Source organism: Camelina sativa, chromosome 11 (genome assembly GCF_030686135.1).
Source record: "Camelina sativa cultivar CO46 ecotype springtype chromosome 11, ASM3068613v1".
NCBI classification, from domain to species: Eukaryota; Viridiplantae; Streptophyta; class Magnoliopsida; order Brassicales; family Brassicaceae; genus Camelina; species Camelina sativa.
The window spans coordinates 18186432-18201119 of NC_141890.1; the positions used below are offsets into that span (position 1 = coordinate 18186432).

The window sequence follows — 14688 nt, forward strand, 5'->3', positions numbered from 1 at the left end:
CATAAAATCAGTAGGGACTTCCACTCTTCCTATCCTGAGAGGCAAATTTTCCAGGATCCCAATCGGATGTTTGATTGTTCTATCAGCTAGAACCAAATACATACTACTCAGTTTAAAACTGCTGAAACCCATCTTGTTGGTAATTGACAGTGGCATGATGCTGACTGAAGCTCCCAGATCACACAAGCAATTTTTGAAAATCTGAAGTCTTATCGAGCATGGCAAAGTAAAAAAGCCAGGATCCTCTAATTTCTCCTCGATTTGCAGCTCAGGGTCTAAGCACACTCCACTCCTGAGAATTTCATACCCAATCTCCTTGACAGCTTCCTTAACCTCAATCTCCAGCTGAGCTGTCTCCTTGATGTTTCCTCTCGAAGTTCGTGTGGTGGCAAGAGCTTAGGAGGTGGAACCTTTCGCTTGGTCATACGCTCTGCAAGCGCCTCTAATTGGATGTCAAGAGCAGCATTGAACTTTTCCTCTACTTCCCTTTCTGCTGCTTCAAGAAATTAAGGTTGGTCTGCCATCTGAACATCTACTCGATGTATCATCCGATCACCACCATCGGGTGTGTCATCGGGTTCAACCTCGGGTAGTTCTACAGATTGTGATTTTCGACCCGGTGCTCGATCATTGACTCGATCAGTCTCCTCGGGTAAAGGCTTGGGTTCTTACTCGGATATGTAGTACTTGGCCTCATTTATCCTATAGTGATCTATAGTCTCCCCATCTTGAACATCACTGTCCTCAGTGAGGTAGTCTTCATAATCATCATCAAGGAAAATGGCTTGGGCAGTGGCATAATCCTTTGGGTTCCGAACAGCTTTGCCTGGAAGCTGGTTGATCTTTGGAGTTGGTTGGTTGTTGTGGTGGCCCTCGAGGTATCTCAGCTTGGTGTTGAGAGAGTCATACTTAACAGTCAAGTCGTTGTATCCAGAATCGATCTTGTTTCTCATCTCGGCAAACGTTTGACATTGTCCAGCCGATGCTTGACTTTGTATCATTTGTTGAACCAGTCCGCGTAGATCAGCTTCTTGGGATTGGTTCTGCGGGCCTTGATGTGGTTGGAATCCAGGTGGTGGAATTGGTTGGTAGTTTCCAGAGTACTGCTGCTTAGGAGCATAGCCTTGATTGTATTGAATAAAAGCCTTTTGCTGACCTTGGTTCCCTTGGACTCCTAATGGGTAGACTTGGTCTTGGGGATTAGCAACGTTGGGGTTACGGTCGGACAAGTTCGGGTTTCGTTTGTAGTTGTTGTACCCTTTGTTGTAACCTCCTTGGTTGTTGATGTAGTTTACATCCTCTAGCTGAGCATTCTCCCCATCTTGTTGCAGAAACTGCTCTTCCTCTGAGATGGCATGGACATGCTGCTGCTGGCTTAGGAGCTTATCCAACTTGTCACTAAGGGCTTTCATGTCCCTCTTGTACTTGGCATCTTCTTCTCCAGTAGATCATACTCCTCATTGTAATGCCCATCAGATTGAGCTAAGTTCTCAACGAGATCCCAGCCTTCATCGACATCCTTGCTGAGGAAGTTAACATTGCTTGCGGTGTCCAGCAACATCCGTATTTTTGGGACTACTCCTCGATATAGTGTACTTAGCAATGAAGCATTGATGAATCCATGATGAGGGCATCTGGTGGTGTATCCCTTGAAATGTTCCCAAGCTTCACTGAACGTCTCATTGTTTTTCTGAACAAAGCTGGAAATGTCATTTCGCAGCCTTGCGGTTCAGGAGTTGGAGAAGAATTTGACTATAAATGCCTTCTTGCATGCTTCCCAAGTGGTGATGGACTCCTTGGGGAGTGATTTCTCCCAGATGTGTGCTTTGTCTCCCAAAGAGAATGGGAAAAGCCGGAGCTTGAATCCATCTTCACTAACTCCATTTATCTTGGTGAGGCTACAGAGCCTATCAAACTCATCCAAATGGTCCAATAGGTCCTCCATTGGCAATCCATGAAACTTGTTACTCCATATCATCTGGATGAGACTACTCTTGATCTCAAAGCTGTTGTTTTGTACAGCAGGTGGTACAATGCCATGTCTTTGAGTGTGAGTAGATGGAGCATCTCCTGCTCCTATGTTGGTACGTGCTTGAGGAGCTGGTAGACCATTCTGATTATTCATCTCCTCTTCAATCGTTGGTGTTTGTGGTTGCTGGACTTGTTGTGGACGTAGTAGCCTAGGTCTGTCGATGTTGTCTATGGAAGGACTCAAGTGTTGCCTACCTTTGGATCGTGTTTGCATGCACAAACAGTTCACCGAGTGAGTACACGAGGGTTAACTCGATCCAAGTGATCGAGTGACGGGTCGGGTGGGTACTCGGGTTTGTACCTGAAATGCAAAACAAGCAAACACGAATGTAAACAAGTCAGTACCAAACCAAAATGGAAGATAGAACTTGATCTAGCAAGTGCTGAAATCCTAAACGTAGCAAATGAAATTCAACTAAATGGCAACGACGCCAAATTGATAACATGATTTTCACCCAGGGTATCAATTCCCTATGCAGTTGTAGTACAAAGGGTTATCAATCCAAATGGTTGTTATGATAGCAGATAAGATACAATCAAAACTATGAAAGTCCAGCCAAGCAATAGTTGGGTTTGATCTAACAATCCTAAAATAAACAAAAGAAAGCAAATAAACAAGAACCATACGACCTGAGCATTCGATGCAAGCATTCGAGTACAAGATCGGGTAGGGTGATCGAGTAAACAAGATAGGCAAGAACATCTCGAAGGTATACTCGAAGTAGGTGATCGTGTACCTGTTCGGGTAAGGGATCGAGTTATGAATAAAATGTAAACAATCTAAATACGAAAGCTCCTAAGGATGGGGTAATCGACTCCTAAATGTTCCTGACCAATATGGATGTCCTACATGCCTCAAGCAAATATTCTCTCGATAATGAATCTCTAAAATCTTGTTAAAACACTCTCGTGGTAGAAACAATCAACCTTGATCACTCCCCTACCCAACTCTCGTTGGAGAAACATGATCAAGCAGGCAATACAAACCGATTCATTATTGTCAATAAACCCCTTACTCATCTAATCTCTTAGGCTAAGTGAGTAAATCTCTAGCATTGATTGATTCATGCATTTCATCTATACCTCTCGATGGTAAAACACCTTAGATCTAATCTCAACATCTCGGTTTGTTGATAGCATTATGAAAACCAATCTAGAAGGTAATTTATAAAACACAAATATCAAAGCTAAGACATCCGAACCGATCAAGAACACAAAATCATCTATCCCATCCCTAGAAACCCATTAACCCTAGCTTCCCAGTCCTGCCCGAGGGTCTGCTCGATGGGGTGCACAAGGATTAGCTCGGTTTACTCTTCAAGTAGGCTCTCGGATTGTTCTTTCTGTTCTTAGATCCTCCTCGATCGAGTTGGTGTTTGGACTGTTCTTCCTGCTCCATAGCTCCTTCGGGTACATGCTCGGATTCGACCTTCTTCCGCCCCATTTTTGGCTCTTATGCACCTGTTTTCATCTAAAATATGCAAATGCAAGAACAAAACACCCTAAATGTGGATTCCTACAGTAAATGACCTAAAAGTACTAAGGTTAGGGTAAAAACAATGCAAAATATGGACAAAAAGGGATGCTTAAAACATGTAAATTAGAGATTTATCATGCGCGGTGAAGTTTGGTGAGAGCATAGGACGCCGTCGAGTTCGTCGGCCCATAGACCCTTCTTCGCGTCGAGGCGTATCCGCGAGCCGGCTCAGAATCCTTCAAACCAAAGGGAAATAAATTGGGGGCTGTTGTCGCATACGATCTCGTATGGAAGTCCATGCCTGCATATGATGTTTTTCCAAACGAAGTTCTGGACTTCGTTGGCTTCAAGCGTGGCATATGAATCCGCTTTAACCCACTTGGTAAAATAATCTGTCATGATCAGGAGATACTTCTTTTGATTAGACGGAGTTAACGGACCAACGATATTCATCGCCCATCGCATGAAAGGGTAAGGTGGTGACGTTGTTCGCAGAAGTTCAGTCGGAGAATGGATGAATAGTGTGTGGCGTTGACACTTTTCGCACTTGGCTGCGAATGCGGTACAGTCAGTGACCATGGTTGGCTAGAAATGTCCATTGCGACGGATTCGAAGTGCTAGAGCACGCCCGCCTGAGTAGTTGCCGCCAGCACCTTTGTGGACTTCACGCATCATGTCGTTGACGTCCATTGTGTCGACGCAGATGAGAAGAGCACCGTTTGGATCCCAACGAAATAGATTGCCGTCTAACATTGTGTATTGTGCGCACTTAGCGCGCAATCTTCTAGTTTCCCACTTATCCTTTGGACTTATTCCGTCAGCTATGTATTGGATGACTTCAGCTTGCCAATCTTCGTTAGAGGGAGTAGCAGGGGCTGCTGAGTTAGGTGTTGTTACTGCTGGGGCTGGGGTGGCTGCTGGTGCCACAGGGGCTGCTGTTGAGGCTGCTAATATGTTGCTCGGGCTTGCTGATGTGTGTGTTGAGGGCGCGGCTTCAAAAAATGTCGTTGGAGCGGGTGGCAACAAGTTGACGTTGATACTTGGTTGATCAATTACTCTCGACTGGTATGACTCTTCGGAGATCGGGATCGGAAGTTGAAGCGAGCGTCGGCTGGAGCATTGTCACTTAGGGGAATCTTGACGAGCTCAAAGGACTAAAATTTCTGAGATAAGTCGCGCACGACCTAGAGGTAGGCGTCCATACGCTCGTGTCTTGTTGCATAATCTCCACTGAACTGATGCGTGACAAGCTGAGAATTGCAGTAAGCTTGGATCTTCTTGACCCCAATTCCGTGCGCGAGACGCAATCAAGCGATTAGTGCTTCATACTCAACGTCGTTGTTTGAAGCGGAAAAGGCAAGACAGAACGAGTGCTCCAATACCTCTCCAGTTGGCGAGTTTAGATGTACTCCTGCTCCTAATCCCAGTTTTGATGACGCGCCATCTACGTGAAGTGTCCATATCTCGGGTTGAGGGGAGTCAGCTTCTAGTTCGGGGGAGAGTTTAACGAGGAAGTCTGCGAGAACCTGTGGTTTGGCGCAAGTGCATTTTTTGTACTCGATGTTGTACTCGCTCAATTCTACTGCCCACTTCGCCAGGCGGCCTGATTGACTTGGGCTGTGAAGGATTGTTCGCAGTGGCTGATTTGTGAGGAGTTCAACAGTGTGAGATTGGCAGTAGGGGCGGAGCATGCGAGCTGAGATTACGACTGGGTATGCGAGCTTCTCAAGAGTCGGATACCGGAGTTCGGCGCCATCGAGAGTCTTGCTCACGTAGAAGATAAGATGTTGCTCTCCTCGATCTTCTCTGACGAGTATGCCACTTACAGCCGAACAAGAGATGGCGAAGTAGAGATACAAAGTTTCTCCTTGCTCAGGTTTGGCTAGGACTGGTGGAGATGATAGGTAATCTTTCAGTTGCTTGAATGCCAGTTCGCACTTCTCATCCCAATTGCAACGTTTATTTCCGCGAAGGAGCTAGTAAAATGGTAAGCACTTGTCCGTTTAGCGAGATATAAAGCGATTCAGCGCGACAATGCTCCCAGTAATGCTCCCAGCGCGGCGATTCAGCGCGGCAATGCTCCCAGTAAAGCATTGTACCTCGCGGGTGTTTCTTGGAGATGGAAGGTTGATGATCGCCGAAATCTACTTTGGATTTGCTTCTATACCGCGTTTCGTAACTAGGCATCCCAAGTGACGCCAAACGTGCATTTCGCCGGTTTCAGTTTCATGTTGTACTTGTTGTGTATCTCAAAACACTGCTACATGTGTGCAACATGATCGGCGGCCTGAGCTGAATTGATGATCATATCATCAATGTATACTTCCATTGTCCTCCCAAGTTGACTAGCGAACATCCGGTTCATTAGGCGCTGATATGTTGCCCCTGCGTTCTTTAATCCAAAGGGCATGACTTTGTAACAGAATGTGCCTTGTTCAGTAATAAATGCGGTATTCTCTCGGTCATCCTTGTGCATCATTATCTAGTTGTGGCTTCGACGAGCTGGTCAATGCGTGGAAGAAGAAAACTATCCTTCGGACAGGCTTTGTTGAGATTAGTGAAGTCAACGCACAATCTCCAATTGCGAAGTTGCATCATGCTGCCGACGTAGATTGGGAGTGTTATGGTTCCGACAGTCATGATGGTGTCTCCGTCAAATTCTTTCAGAGGCTGCATTTCATGGACCTTATTGTGTAGATCAATCTCCATTTGGATCAGTACATCCTTGAATATCACATTCACCGAGCTCCTCGTGTCAATGAGATTTCTTGTCACCGAGCTTTCCTCAATCACCATTTCTATGACAAGCGGGTCGTTGTTCGGACTTGCGTTTTGTGCGTCCTCGTCAGTAATGGTAATAGGATCGGAGGGTTGTGTGAACTTGTTGCTATTGGCGGGCCAGCTGCACTTTATTTCTGCTTCGCGGCAGTAAGCTTTGATTGACCGAACAGAGTCGCGGCATGTTGACAAGCCGCCCATGATAATGTGTATCCTTCAGGGAGGAGCCGGTGGGTCATCGCGTTCTACCGCATCATGGTTTCGTTAAGGGGGAGGAGGTAGGCGAGCGATTTCCCGTGCTCGGTCATTTTGTGCTGCAGCTTCTTCTTCGCGCCACCTGTCATGTTGTTGCTCGTCTTCTAGACACTACGGGGTTTCTTTGTGTGTGTTAACCTTTCTCCGTTCTCGTTCCACATCAATGTCACCTCTCTTGTACTTGTGAAGAAGAAGCAATTGAAGTGTCTTGCACTCTTCCGTGGAATGTCTGCAAAGTTTGTGGAATTCGCAGTAGCCACGTTTGCCTTTGTAGCTAGGACCATCAGACTCATGATAGTACTTATTCCAAGGCTTGCCCTGCTGTTGCTCTTTTCCATCGATAGCGAACATCATCGCTTTCCTTCCTTTTTCACCTCGAGCCTAATCCCGGTAGTAATGCTGGTGTGGCTCGTAGTACTCGTCTACAACTTTGCCTTTGGAGCTTGGGACCTTTTCGGGCACTTTTTCGACCAACTTCGGTTGATCCGGGTTCCTTTTATCGTTGTCTTCCTCGACTCCAATGTATCGGTTCGAACGTGCAAGTACTTCGCCTAAACTTGTGACGGGCAAGATTGTTAGGTCATCCTTGAATCTAGTGCCACGAGCGAGCGCGTTTTTCAACGCACCAATGGCGGAATCATCACTTATGGCGAGTTGGGATACGACACCCTTAAACTTTTCCATGAAAGTCTGTAATGACTCGTTAGGCTTCTGATACATTATCCACAGATCGGTATTCGACGCAGGCACGCGCATGAAGCACTGGTGATGCTGAAGGAATGCACTTGTTAATGCTTCGTATCCATCGATCGAGTTGGCTTCAAGTCTGGAAAACCAATTCAGCGCCTCTCCGGATAGAATCTCGACGAACAGCTGACAGCTTCCTGCATCTTCTTCCTTAGGTGAGAAATACGACCGATTGATGTGGGGCTTCCCTTTGAATCGTACGGAGTTGGCCTGTTCTTGTTGTTGTCTGGGTTGTGCCTGACTGTAACTCCTTAGACCCTTGCAGTGAACAGTGAGCATCGCGCTTCCGCCAGCATAGTTTCTAGCTCTGGTGCTGCACTCATTGCTCAGTGCATTTGGGACGTAATCCTCTTCAGCTGAGCTTGCAGCTGCTGAAGTTCTTGCTGTAGGGCGCGATTTTCAGCGTTCTCGTATTGATTCGGCCCAGCACGTTGATCCGCGAGCATCTGGTTGGTCCGGAAATGTACCCTCGCCTGCTCGCCATTAGGTCCAACGATGATCGACGAGAGTCGGGGCCTTCCATTAGCATGGTGCTCAGCGCACGGAATGGCAGCGGCGTTGTGCTTAACTCGTGGAGTGTTGTGCCCAGCTCGCGGAGTGTTGTGCTCAGCTCCTAGAGTGTGTGGACCCTCTGCGTCTTCATTTTGTTCGTGTCGAGGCTCAGATTGTCGCCTATGACGCCTTGCGTGGTCACTTTGTCCCTGAGATGCCATTTGCACTGCTTGACCGCTCATCCGGTCCAGGGTTCTTCGTACGACTTCATCGAGCGCAGCTTGGTTGATAGTAACACGTGCGGATGTGTGATGAGGTTGAGTGATAGGCGTAGTGCCTATAGCTTCGCGGTTATTCGGAGTGTTGCCAACGGCTACAGGATCAGGAGGGATAGTGTAAGCCCCCGACCCTAAAATCCCATACATCGCCGTACAGGCCAATAAAAATTTATTAGGGCCTATAAAATTCCTACTCGTTCTTTTAACAATATGCAACAACGGATATGTAAAACAGATGATATAACTTAAAAATACGTATTCATTAATTTAGAAATTCAAATTATCCTTAACAAATCATTCTTAACACCATGCATGGTACCAATACAATCATTAGAATAACACCCATAATTAAACTACCCAAGCCATCATCCTCTTCCTCCCTTGCCTCCGTCACACGAGCTTGTCAGGCACTAAAATCCTGATCACCGTACCTTTCTTTTCCTGCGTCCATAAAAAAGGAGGCGTAGGCAAACAAATTTGCTTAGTGGAGCGGTCATCCCGTCTCACTAGGCTCAGGTCAACAATCTCAATCCGACACAAGGTATATTCCAATCAAGTCACGCAAGTCAAACAATTCACATAGGATAGTTGCCTAAGTCGTTTAGACCAACCACCATTCATATTGCAATAGAACACATTAACCATTAACCAAGACAAGCAATTTGACGAGATTAAATAAACCACGGGTTAAGAGAATCAACCATGGAACTCGGCACAGTCACGCACTCACCTTCGGTTTCGATCTACGGTGTTAATTTCTAGGTTTCTATGCCCAATTCTGATCCCCGCCTCTACACGGACAGATCAACATCGTTAACCACCGATGTATGAACCATAAACTATCGACGGATCAAGGTGGTAGAAGACTTACAGTTCTTCTCTCGATCTAGACTTAGGGAATTCTCGATCAAGCTCTATGGAAACTCTTCTCTCTCTTGCGGCGGCTAAAAGGTCTTATGCAAATTCTAGAGAATTTCTCTATGGGTTTCTATCCTTTATATATGGTCGACTAAACTGCCTTGAGTTCCCTCAAAACGATAAGCCTTATCGCCCCTTAACTTCCCATATTTTTCGCATCTATCCTTATCCGACCAACTTTGCCTTTTCCGCGAGTTTCCATTTTTCTCGGGTTTCCTTTTTTGTGAGTCGTCTTAAATCTCCGCAAGATTACCGATTCTTCCCTCCCCCGGGCTATCCATCGGTCCATAGTCTAATAGATCCATCCTTGTCCATCGGCCCGATCCATCGTTCATCGATGCGACCATTTCCAGATAGTCCTACTTCACTATCACTCTCACTATCACTATCACTATCACTAGGACTTTCACTCCCATTTCCACTCGGACTGTCACTTAGACTAAATACCGAAATCTTCCATTTTCATCCAGAAACTTACATGCCTGCATCATCTACAATGTAAGCCAATGATTCCTTTTTCTTCAGTTCAAACATATGTTCACTACTTCGGTAGTCTCGAACTCTCCATTTTCCTTTCGATTACCCATCATCCATCAAACTCATGGCCATTGTCCTTTCTGACCCATGGTTCGTCCTACATACGTCCAACGTACGTCTTGATATCGTCCGACATCGTCCAATTCTCGTCCCGAGGTCTGTACAAAGTACGTCCTGATTCTTCCGGATACGTCCTGATCCTTCCGGATACGTCCTGATTCTTCTGGATACGTCCTGATCTTTCCGGATACGTCCTGATTCTTCCGGATACGTCCTGATCCTTCCGGATAAGTCCTGATCCTTCCGGATACGTCCTGGTTCTTCCGGATACGCGGATATACCATTTCATGTACCGCGTACATACCATCTCATGTACCGCTGGTACTAGGGAAATGGGTCGTTACATTTCTCCCCTACTTAGGACTGATTCGTCCTTGAATCTTTGCTCTCCTTCCGAGGAACTTCCCTCTTATCGAACCATTTCTTGAAATTTATTCTCATAACTTTTTCCGGTTCCCAAATTGCTTTTTTTAAAGCGCAGTTAATACGAGAATAATTGCTCTTTTCTCTCTAATTGCCAAGATTTTGGATCCAGAGCTCTGATAATGACATCTGGTATTTATATTAGGCCATCAACCTAGAGCTCCTTCTGTGACTTCCACAAATGACGATTTTACCTCTATAGCCAGACCAAATCTATGACTATAGGGCTTTATCTTTTAAAGAATCTTATATTTGGCCCTTTTAAAATATTGGGTAAACCCCATATCCAACATTGGAGTCAAAAGATCAACAAGGCAAATTCGAGCATTTTGTTGAAGATTGAAAGTTGCACTAACGAACCATCATTATAGCTTGGACTTTTTTGGTTAGCAACCTGCAACTCTTCCATGATACGTGGCATAAGAGAATCAAAGCTAAACAATCGCCTTTCTTACTTCAAAATCTAAAAAAAGAAAAGGTTAAAAATTAAAATGGTTATATTTATTTAAAGTATCATATGAAATATTAAAAAACGTGAAAGAATATTATTTACAACTAGAACTAGGGAATTTTTGAATTAACCGAACTAAGTGGTTTTTAATACAAAATAATTTATGAAAATAAAACTATTTTTTAGTATATGAAAAATATTAATCTCTATCAAAATATTTTTAAAATGTAATAAAATATTGGAAAAATCATCTTTCAAATACACAAAAATATAACAAAATTATCTTGAAAACTTGAAATCTGGTATTTCATTCCTTTGTCTAGGCAAAACAATGAAGTATAAAAAGAAAGAAATGATTGTTTCTAGGTAATAAAATATCTTAAGAAGAAGATATTTTTGGAGTAGTAATATCGTACGACTTTAATTTAGTAAAAGAATAGTCTCACTCTCATGTCACCATGTCGACACCTCAATAAGAGTTACAAAATAATTTCACATTACTTTTATCATATGATTATTCACGACCCCAAAAAGAATTATTATTTTTAGTTACGAAACGATATCATAAGGCTATATACTTTTTCGTATTTTATTTTCTTTGTTAGGTGGACTTCCAATTATGCAGCCTAGAAATCTGAGGTTGGTGAAGTACCCCCAATTAAAAAAGTCCTCCTCTATTAATCTACCCACATGGAAAAATTCTCCAAAACGTGATTATACACTTATTATATGTACATACTCTCACACTCTCACTTCTAATATTTTATAGTACTTATCGTTTAATTTTCTAAATTGAGTTAACGTTACAATGTTGAATTTTCGTTAACTGAGTAATTTTTTTTTTTTTTGGGGAAAACTGAGTTATTCATTCACCTGAAAAAGGACAATTTTTCTAAATTCATTATTTTATGTATACTTTTTTTTGTTATGTATAGAAAATGAAAATGGAAAAATGTTTGTGAGCTACTTAAAGTATATGCCAACACATGACCACATATATAAACAATATAAATATCCTGTTAATTACGTGAATTATTATCATTATATAAGGACATCTATAAACAAACATAGGTAATGTGTATAACACCATAAACATTAAATTTTGGCCGGCATACGGCATTGACCAGTGTTGACCGGCGTTAACTAGTGTTGACTAGAAAAAATATTCATTTTTTTCTTAAAAATAATAATTTTTTGTTTTCATATATTTTTTATAAATAAATATAAAATATAAAATGATTTTTGTAATTTACAAAAACAAAATATAACAACAAAAAAATATAAGAAAATTATGTACCAAAAAAACCAAATGACAAACAAAATTTGTGGTATATCTAGTAACTAATTTTGTTATTACATAAAATATACCAAAAATAATATAATAAAACTATAGCACCAAAATTTTATGTGTAGTAGATTTTTTTATAAAACTATAACAAATATATACCTTTCCGTTTTAAAAATTATTTTTTTGTTTTGTATTTTCAAAGATGGGGTTTTAAATATATATATATATATTTTACATATTTATAAGATTATGTCATTTGAAATATATCCAAGGCATTGCCAACTATTTCTTTTTTTTAATAGATCAACTTTTGATTTTACAAAATCAACTTTTGTTTTTTAACTATCTTCTTGATATATGTCTTTCATGTAAATAAATAGAATTTTTATTATTTTCTTCCTTTGTTTTTCTTATTAAAAACAAATAAATAGTTGGTAATGTCTTGGATATATTTCAAATGACATAATCTTATAAATAAGTAAAAAGTTAAAAAAAATATTTAAAACCCCCACCTTTAAAAATACAAAATAAAAAAAAATGATTTTTAAAAAGAAAAGGTATATATTTGTTATAGTTTTATGAAACAATCTACTACACATAAAATTTTGGTGGTTTAGTTTTATTATATTATTTTTGGTATATTTTCTGTATTAACAAAATTAGTTACTAGATATTACAAATTTGGTTTGTCATATAATTTTTATTTTTTTTGGTATATAATTTTCTTGTATTTTTTTTGTTGTATAACTTTTTGTTGTTATTTTGTTTTTGTAAGGAAATTATACAAATTATTTAATCTTTTTATTTATTTATCAAAACTACATTAAAACAAAAAAATATTATTAAGAAAAAAGAAAAAAAAAACATTTTTTTGAATATTTTTTCTGGTCAATGCTGGTCAACACTGGTCAATGTCGATTATTAGTTAAAGCCAGATTCTGACCAAAATTTAATGTTTATGGTGTTGTACACATAACCTATATTTATTTATAGATATATTTATGTGATAACAATAGTTCACGCAGTTAACAGAACATCTATATATTGTTTGTATGTGTGGTTATGTGTTTGTGTATACTTCAAGTAGCGTAGCTGCCAATAATTTTTTGAATGAAAATCTTGGTCACATCACATGTTGACCTCAGATCTGCCACTACCACGAGGCACTACGCTGCTATCTAATGACCACAAAACCAAATCTCAAACATACAAAACCAAATCTCAAACATGCAAAGACGAATTTGACCCTCACCGACTCACATACATACAAAACTACCAACTCTCCTCCCCCAACCCGGGCCCATATCACCATGTTATATGCCATTTTCTATGTATAACAAACATTAACTACATGTTTATATTCCAAAGACGAAACAATGAAATAATAATCAGCAAACAGTGTTTATATATACCATAACAACTCCATCGTGTAGTGCGTACTTCCTATGTCGTCAGAAAAAAAGGTTCCGAAGAGATGCTACCAACTACTACTACTAACCCACAAATTACTTGTTCACCAAAATGTGTGTTTAATGGCTCGTTTGATATAAATTTGGTGATAGCCAATATAAGAAACAAACTTAAATTAGCGAATAACAATTAACAACAAAAATATTGTCTACTAAATGATACTTCCTCTCTCTAATAGTTTAACGTTTAGAAATTTTCACACATATTAAAACAGAAAAATCTAATTAATCTATTTATTTATTTTTCTTTTAATTGTTTGAATCTGTATTTTTTTTTCTCTAATAGTTTAATGTTTAAGACTTTTCACACATATTAAGACAGAGAAATCTAATTAATCTATTTATTTATTTTTCTTTTGATTGTTTAAATCTGTATTTTTTTTTCTTTTTTTTTCACATCTCTCCTCTTTCTCACTTGAGTAAAAAAATTAAAAAAAAAAAAAGAAAAAAAAAAATTTGAGAAATTCAATCTTTTAGGAACAAAGAAAATACCCTAAAACATCAAACTATACCGTTATAACAACTTGTACATATTTCATTTGCCACTTATATCGTTAACAAGAATATGCGAGTAAAATTTGCTTATTGACTATTTTGGCTATAAGTAAACATGAGATTTAAAGGGAATTTAGTTCGTCACTGTTTATAGGTGTGTCTTCAAATTTTTGAAGCTATTACCGTTTATAGGTGGATATCCACTACGTAGAGAGCAACTGCGAGAAGTTTTTTTTTTAAAAATTTTAAACCTACATAACAAATATTTCAGAAAATAATAAAAATCATGCTCTTGATATTCAGTAAGATTATGACATTCTAATTTCTAAGCTAATGAAGCTATAAATACAAAAATACTTCTTGAGAAGATTACATAGATAAAGTTATCACTAACTGGTTGCGGTTTCTTTGAAACAGAAGTTGTAGCCAATGTGTTATATGGACTAATAACATATACATAAGACTGCAAAACAGTAACGACCCAAAATTGTTGCAATATTCACAACCAGGCTAATAATTTCGTGGTAGACAATGTTGAAACGTTGGTTAAGTGGCTTTGCATCAAAATATCAATTCATAAGATCTAATTTAACACGCCAACCATATTGGGAAAGAGATGTAACGATCATTTGAAACCATAAGAGTTTTCAGTTTCTTGTCAAAAACGTAATTAAAACACTGGGCTGAATCAATTCCATGGGCCCTCAAAGCCTTTTTCACTATGTTTTATTTCAATTTTAATTTCACTTTTCTGAATTATAAACATTTTTTTTTTCTTTTTGTGACTTAATAATAAAAAAATTAAATATTTGTAAATTTTTCTACAAACAAATTTGAAAAAAATAATCTGAGAGTGAGATTTACCCAAAACAACCTTAAATGCACTCAGGTATTAAGTAGTTATCTAATCATGATTAATTAAGGGAAAGGTACTAGTAAGAGGGTAAAACAGTCAAAACAGATCCGCTTGTTTCTCCTACCACACACAC

At 39.9% G+C, this 14688-nt stretch overlaps 1 non-coding gene across 1 annotated transcript; it reads left to right on the forward strand.

Annotated features, from left to right (window-relative positions):
* Positions 1 to 1616: 1616 nt before the first annotated feature.
* On the forward strand, positions 1617 to 1723 carry LOC147934197 (small nucleolar RNA R71). The gene has a single exon (XR_015573355.1). It is a non-coding gene; the product is annotated as a small nucleolar RNA R71 (small nucleolar RNA).
* The last annotated feature ends 12965 nt before the right edge of the window (positions 1724 to 14688 follow it).